Source organism: Tamandua tetradactyla, chromosome 1 (genome assembly GCF_023851605.1).
Source record: "Tamandua tetradactyla isolate mTamTet1 chromosome 1, mTamTet1.pri, whole genome shotgun sequence".
NCBI classification, from domain to species: Eukaryota; Metazoa; Chordata; class Mammalia; order Pilosa; family Myrmecophagidae; genus Tamandua; species Tamandua tetradactyla.
The window spans coordinates 41,315,079-41,323,810 of NC_135327.1; positions in this window are offsets into that span (position 1 = coordinate 41,315,079).

An 8,732-nucleotide genomic window follows, 5' to 3' on the forward strand; every position below is an offset into this window, starting at 1 on the left:
TCCATCCCTTCTTCTAAATGAGAGTAAATAGAATAGATATCATCAGAAAAGATGATATGGAACATCCTTTCAATCAAAGAATGGAGTTAAAAAGTACATGGGAAGCTTTATAGAAATGTATATTTCCAACCCCATTTTCTAAAGAAATAGGATTCAGAAGGACTGGGATGATTGAGCTCTGAAATCCACATTATTAAAAAGCTTTCTGGGATTTTATATATCAAAGTTTCACACCTCCTGTTCTAGGGAAAGGAACAATATGGGATATATATATATATATATGGTGGGTTCTGAAGGGCAAATCTAAAAGGAAAAAGTGTATTACTTAGCATCTTTTAATCAATATTTTAACTGATTGAATTGTTTTGGATATTTGGAAGAAATAAATACAGAGAGTATACCAATTCACACTAGAGTCGTTTTTATATATATCTCCTGTTTCACACAAGTACTATTTTTTTTAATGTCTCCTATAAAAAATAATTTGGAGCAATGGAAATGAAACATTAAAAATTTAAATCCTCAGAGAAGCAAAATTAAGTATTCACAGTTTGAGCAATTTGCTCATTCTATCAGCATCATTCAGAAAGAAAACACATAAACCCCACGAAATTTATTTTGTCTATGTAAACTCAGGTAGACAGAAGGTTGTGTGGCAGTGGGGGCGGGGGAGGGGTGCATCCCAAGATAGGCTTTAGAGTTTAATTTTGTTAACAAATTTTAGGCTTAGGGATTCCGGGGTTTTTAATCAAGAAAAACATGTAAATGTTTTCTCATTTTAAAATTTCAAAACCTCCTCCTGGTAGACCATAATGTATTTTTATGTGAAAAAAGCAAACCACAATGTTCTCCATATATATATATAATATATAGTTTTAGGTAGTTAATTATGGTTAAATCTGGAAGTGGGGTTGCAGGATTTGGGGAGGATTAATGAATGAAGAGGAGCTTTTACTTTTTCTTCTACACTCTTCTATATTTTTAGAATTATTTCTCTGCCATCAGCATATCCTATTTTTTATTTCTTTTTTTTTTTTTTTGACATGTGCGGGCTCCAGGAATCGAACCTGGGTCTCTGGCATGGCAGGCAAGAATTCTGCCACTAAGCCACCATCACACCATTCTATTTTTTTTTATTAAAAAAAAATTTTTTTTTAATCTGTTCATGTGTAAATCATTAAGACAAGTTGACTTAAATTAATGGGATTGAAGTGGTTTGACTCTGGCAAGATTGAGCCAGAGGCAAAGCCCTCCTTCCCAGGGGAGCCGGTTTGCCCATAGTTCTGCTAGCTGCCCTGTGCCCCCGGGGCTTGGGACAAGGAGCAGCCCACCCAAGTGGTCAACCTTGGCTGGCCAGAGCAGGAAGCTGGACTTTGGATCCTCACTTGGCTGCTGCTCTTAAATGTGGTCTGTTTCACCCCTGTGCCTCAGTTTCCACACTGGCAATTAGAAAAAACAGACACCATTTCATTATATTCGTTTGCAGCAAGGAAACATTTTGAAAATACTAGACATTCAGAAGAAAGGGATGCCAAGGGCAGTGCGCTTTCTCCATCTTAGACAGCCCCAACCCTGTGTTATCCCGATCCACTAGGGAAATCACAGCAAACCCTTCCCACGACACCTGGGATCTGACTGCAGCATCAGTGCAATTCACTTCAAGCCCAGCCTCAGCTGGACCCATCAACAGAGAGACCTAGGTCAGAGTCTAAAACAGAGGCGGAGTGGGGGGTGGGGGGGGTGGTATCGCCACTGTGCAGGGCAGCAGCGGTTTCCTTATCGCATTTCATCCATCCTATAACCAGTGCGAAGACCTGGAGGTCCACCCCTGCCTGCTCCTTTTCTCAGCCCACAAGCTGTTGACCTTGAAAAGCTATGGGGGTGCGCCCCCTGGTGGCAGTGGTAGACTTCTTGGAGGACTGTCCGCAGGTCCAGAAGTGATTCCCACACACCAGCCCTTGGCTGGTTCCGCTTCATCCCAGATTGGATCCCTAGTCCCCTACCTTTCCCATGTTTCTGCTCAGGCAACAACTGACTCTAGCAACGCTTCTTGTTTCTAGAGAGTATTTCATTGGAGAGATTTCCTCATATTGTTATTATCAACCATACTGCCTTTAGGAATATACCAACACAGTTATATTTTCAAATTCTCCTGCTACTTTTTCAAAGTTTAATTTACACCCTGGTGTGTGTTTAATGCGTTATACACTGGTGTCATTGTTGAATTTACAATAGAAATGGGATTTAAATATTTCACTTGCTTAAAACTAAATCCCTTTCTTTGAAGGCTTAAGTCTAAGGTGGACAGGACTCATTCAGGACATTTCTTTTCCAGTCACTTAGGTCCTTGCTTCTCTAAGTGTGGTCCCTCGGAGCTTCTTAAATTGCAAAATCTCAGGATCCTCCAACCTTTGCTTAATCAGAATCTGCATTTTAACAAAACCATGGAAGATTCCTAGGTATACTAAAGACTGAGAAGCATGAATTTAATCCTTACATCCTCTTAGACAAGATGTCAAGGACTTCATAACTACCTGTATTTATGGCAAACTACTGTAAGCTTGTAACACTTAAGATTGCATTTTTGTTTTCAACTCTCCATGTCTCATTTTTATTTTAAATACCTCTTAAATATGGAATACCAGCAAAACAAATTCCAACTGTTTAAGCACATAATCTACAAGCAGTATATTGTGAAGTCCACAAGGAATAAGAATTTCAGCTCCAGATTCACATTTTTCCAATGCGTAGTGAGGCTCTCCATTTAAATAATATTTAGAAAAATCTGCAAGTTAAATCCCATTTCTATTGTAAATTCAACAATGACACCAGTGTATAATGCATTAAACACACACCAGGGTGTAAATTAAACTTTGAAAAAGTAGCAGGAGAATTTGAAAATATAACTGTGTTGGTATATTCCTTTTAATATTTTTTTTCAAATTGCTTCTACCCATAGTCTGTATTATTCAAGTTCTCATTAAAATATTCTGTCCAGAAATCTCAATTTTTTTTGGTAGAATGGCAAAAATTATTAAAGGAAAGAAGAAAATCAGGTCTCTGAGGAAATGTTAAAAATTGTGTGCAACTATTCTTTTTAAAATGTTCTATTTTGAGCTAATTTTAGACCTTCAGAAAAGGTGCAAAAAATAGTACAGAGGGTTTCCTCAGGGAGTTTTCCCTAACGTTGCCATCCTAGATAATTATAGTACGGTTTTCAAAACTATGAACTAACAAGGTACAATGTTATTAACTAAACTACGGCTTTATTCAAATTTCGTCATGTTATTCTTCTAATGTTCTTATACTGTTCCTGAATACCACCCAGCATCCTGCATTGCATTTAACTGCTATTTCTCCTTAGTCTTCTCAAATCTCAACTTTATCTCTCGTGATTTTGATACTCTTGAAGAGTATTAATCAGTTATTTGGTAGAATAGCCCTCAGTTTACAGCTGTGATGTTTTTTTCGTGGTTTACATAAAGTTATGCATTTTTGACAAAGAAATGGTGTGTTTTTCTCAGTGCATCATGTCAAAGGGTTTGTGATGTCACTATGCTTTATTATTGATGATAACCTTGGTGATTATTGGTGATAACTGGTGATTAACCTTGGCCACTTGATTAGACGGTGGTAGTCTTCTGGATTTCTCCACTAAAAAATTTTTAACTTTCCCTTTGAAGTCACTAAATGTCTTGGGGGAGATACTTTGAAACTATGCAAACCTTCTTCCTCCTCAAAATCTCACCCAATTTTAGCACCCATTTGTAACCAGATCTCTGCTGACACCAGTCAAGAGTCCTGTTCCAGGTTCATGGTTCTTGTCACAGAAAGAATTTAGAGACAAGAGAGGCCACTAGGAATAAGTAGTAAAGTTTATTAAAGAGAGAGAGAAAAGTACATGTTAAGGGGATAACGCAGTTATGCACAAGGTAGAGACACACTGAGTGGAATGAGTTAGCTTGTTTTACAGGGAGGTTTTCTTGGTAGCAAGTTTCCATAGTGACCTTTGAAGACCAGGGGCTTATGTGGCCTGTATTAACCTGTTGCTTACATGGTTTGCATTGGTCTCAGGAGGAGATAACTATCAATGCTCACAGTCGCCTGTCATATATTCAAAATTGTTTAACAAACTTTATGGCCCCATGCTTTTTTTTTATTAACTAAGAGTCCACTTCATGCCATGATTTACAAGTTTTTATGGTTTGGGGGGAGGTTTCTGGGCTTTAGCAGAAATTCTTGCTTTAGGGAATTTGCAGTTTGCATTAATTCTTTCAGAGCTAGATAGGAAACTAGAGATTTGCAGTTGTCCTATTTATCCCGCTCCACAGTGGTGGATCTTTTCTGCAACAATTAGGGTGGTAGCCAATATTTTATAAAAAGTTACTTGCCATTTCTCTGAAGCATTAAATAACTATTTGAGGAGACTAAAGTGTGTAAGGGTCTGTTGGAAATTTGGGGGAGGGAAGGGAGCTGTGTTCCAGCAATAAATAATGAGAGATTGGGGGAGGAAAACAGAAGTTGTCACTTCGTAGGTTGTATTTCTATCCTATCTTGATATCCCAAGGAACTTCTTATGTAAGTGTAGCAGACAAACTGAAGTCCTCCTAAATAAGGTTTCCTGACCTATCCATAGCTAAGAATCGACCAGTCAAAGACTTGAGTATTATAAGAATTAGAGCTGTGTCTTTAAAAGAACTAAGGTTCCCCCAAGACTAACATCATGGTGAATGATTGACAGCTCTTCTCCTAAGATCAGGGACAAGACAAAGATACCCACAGTCACCAATTTCCTTCAACATAGTATTAGAACTTTTCTCAGGGCAATTAGACAAGGACAAGAAATAAAAGGCATCCAACTTGGAAAGGAAGAAGTAAATTATTTCTATTCACAGATATCATGTTCTTATATCCAGAAAACCCTAAAGTATTCACAAGAGAGCTACTAAAGCTTATGAATGAATTCAGCAAAGTTGCAAGATACGAACTCCATACAAAAATTGGTCACATTTCTATACACTAGAAATTAACAATCCTGAAAGGAAATTAAGAAAACAATTGCATTTACAATAATATTAAAAAGAATAAAATATTTTAAATATATATTTAATAAAGGAGGTCTAGCACTTTTATACTGAAAACTAGAAAATGTTGGGGAAAAATGTTAAAGAAGATGTAAATAAATGCAAAGCAATCCCATTTTCGTGGATTAGAAGACAATTTTAAAATGACAGTACAACCCAAAGTGACATACAGATTCAATACAATTGCTATCAAAACCCATTGTCAGACTAAGATAGCAGTGTAAGATGCTCCAGGTTCCATTCTCCCAAAGAAGTTTAGAACAACTAGCAAAAACTAGAAGAGCCATCTTCCTCAAAACTTTGGAAAGCAGTTAAAGGGTAGCAGTAACTGTGGGAATGCTGAATCAAGAAAAGGCAACTTATCCAATAAGAGAAGGCCCTGGTGACCTTGCTGGCCCCTCCCCCACCCACGCCCTGGCACTGTGTGGGGCCAGCTTACAACCTCAGTGTGGATCCCTGGCTCTGTTCCAGAAGGAGCAGAGTAACCCCCATGTGCATACGAGGGTGGTGGTACTTCCTCGGTGGCAGCCTGAAAGACTGAACCAAGTCATTCATATTAGGCTCACCAAACCAGAACTTGCCCCTTAGGCACAAGCAGTCTGTAGACAGCTAAAGTAGTGTCAGAAACAATTAAGTCAAAGAGGCCTGGGACCAAGTGTTACCTGCTTTAAGTCATACAATAGAGCACCCAGGAGAGGAGACAAGTCCATTTCCTAGGGAGTTAAGGGGGCATTCAAGTTCCTATAAATAGGGAATTTCCTAAGGCAACTAGCAAGGACAAGCCAGAACAATGCACAGGCTCAGAAAAGATGGAGGGGAGCCTGCCCTTCACATTTCCTCACACTGATCTTGATAGGAAGGCCAAACCCTAAAGGACAGTGCTAGTAAACACCAAGCCAATTTGCAAAGACTGTGAAAAGCTTTTTTCCCCCCTGTCACGTTGTTTTTGTTAGCACCTGGCATTCAAGGAAATCTGTGTCATATCACTAGCCAATAGAAACTTAAGGAGCAGACAGCTCAAGAACTCAATCCCAGAAGTACCACTTGAAAATAGTTAAATGTCCAGTATACAACAGAATGATGCAAGACAAGGAAACAGGAAATGATGGCATGTCCAAAGGTACAAGATAAAAATCAACAAACCATCAGTGAAGAAGACCAGACTTTGGATATACTGGACACAGACTTAAAAAAAAAAAATTTTCAATATGCTCAAGGAGATAAAGGAAGGCACGGAAAAGAACTGAAGAACATCAAAAAAAACCAATAAATGAACAATATGATATCAATAAAGAGTGAAACTTTTTAAAAGAATCAAACAGAAATACTGAGGCTGTAGACCACAGTAACTGAAATGAAAAGTTCTGTAGAGGGTTTCAATAGCACACTGGGCTGGCAGGAGAAAGAATCAGTGATCTTGAAGACAAGAGAACTGAAATGATTCAGACTGAGGAAGAAAAAGAAAAACAAAATGTTAAAAAGCAAACAGAGCCACAGAGCCCGGTGGAACAGCATCAAAAGTACCAAAATATGCTTTATGGACATCTCAGAAGGGGAAGAAAAGGAGAAAGGGGCAGAAGGACTGTTCAAAGGAATAATGGCAGAAAATAAAATACATGAATATGCACATTCCAGAAGCCCAATGAATCCCCAACAGGATAAACTTGAATAAAATGACACACAGGCCAACAGTGGATTGAATCAACATCAATAAATGGAGACCTCTGGTAGAAATAACAAATGGGCAAATCTAAGCTCCTGTATTATTGTATTGTAACTTTTGGTACATAATTCTATTTTTTATTTTCATACAGGTTCTAAAATGCAAATGCATAAAAAGAATGATAAATCTTTGGTTTGGGACATACAATGTAAAAAGATATAATCTGTAACAAGTACAACAAAAAGGTAAAGGGACAGAGGAGGACGAGAACAGTGTATGTGTATGCTTGAAGTTACCAAGCATGATTGTTATAGATTTAGGATATTAAATTTTTTTAACTTTTTTTATTGTATAGTATAACATATATACAAAGCAAAGAAATAAAAAAGCAATAGTTTTCAAAACACTCTTCTAAAAGAGGTTACAGGATAGATCCAAGAGTTTGTCATGGGTTACTATATGATCCTCTCATATTTTTCCTTCTAGCTGCTCTAGAATATAGGAGGCTAGCAGGCTTGAATACTTTTTTTTTACCATCATAATCGACTTTTTTTCCTTCTTTTTTAGTGAACAGTAACATATATACAAAAAAGATAGAAATTTTAAAGCACAGCACCACAATTAGTTGTAGAACATATTTCAGAATTTGACATGGGTTACAATTTCCCAATTTTAGATTTTTACTTCTAGCTGCTCTAAAATACTGGAGACTAAATGAGATATCAATTTAATGATTTAGCATTCATAATTCATTTGTTAAGTCCTATCTTCTATGTAAAATTCCAACATCAACTTTGATCTTTCCATACTTCTCATTAAGGTTGTTTTGGCTGTGGCAATTCTAAATTTTTGATATGGGAAGGGTCTGTCACTAATATGGGGTAGGGAGATGGAACTATCTGATGTTCTGGAGAGGCTGGGCTAGGTTTCAGGACTTATCAGGACCAGGGACCCATCTGGAGGTTGTAGGTTTCTGGCAAATTACTCTAGTGCATGGTACCCTTGTGGATTCTTATAAAATGTTCTAGGTGTTCTTTAGGAGTGGCTGGAATGGTCTGGGTTGGGGGTTGCAGGTTATGATAGGCAGCAAGGTCTACCTGAAGCTTGTGTAAGGCCAACCTCCAGAGTAGCCTCTCGACTCTGAACTCTCTCTGCCACTGATACTTTATTAATTACACTTCTTTTCCCCCATTTGGTTGGGATGGAATTGGTGATCCCACTGTGCCAGGTCTGGATTCATCCCTGGGAGTCCTCTCCCACGTCACCAGGGAGACTTTCACCCCAGAATGTCATGTCCCATGTAGTGGGGAGGGCAATGATTTCACTTGCAGAGTTGGGCTTAGAGAGACTGAGGCCACATCTAAGCAACAACAGAGGTCCTCCAGAAGTAACTCTTAGGCGTACCTATAGGTAGTCTAAGCTTCTATGCTACTACATAAGCTTCACAAGAGTAAGCCTCATGATTGAGAGCATGGCCTGTTGATTTGGGTGTCCCTAAAGTTTGACACAGTATCAGGGGATTCCCTGATGGTAAGGTTTAATAGTTCCATATTCTCTCTCCCCTCCCTTGGGGGACTTTGCCAATACTTTTTGATTATCTGGTTAATATACTCAAGGATGTTTCCAGGCATTACAAAAATCTATACAGGATTAAAGGACCTCTGTCTCATTCTGTGTGCTCTGTGTTTCAGTTGTTCAAATAAGCTATATGGATAGGTTAAATTAGATTATGCACTACAGAAAATTTTAGTTCCAGATCAAATAAAACTTTCTTCCATTGGTCTCAAAGAGTATGTGTGGTTCTAAAATATAGACACTATCTTCCTTACCCCTATGTTCTGAATTACTTTAACCCCAACCTGTTTGGCTTTCTTCTTATCTCTAAATATCAGATTATATATATAAAACAGCCTCTCAAAATCCAGAGATAATAATCACCTCTCTGGACTTAATGTGTCTGCTCTAAAAGTTTACAATCTAGGCTG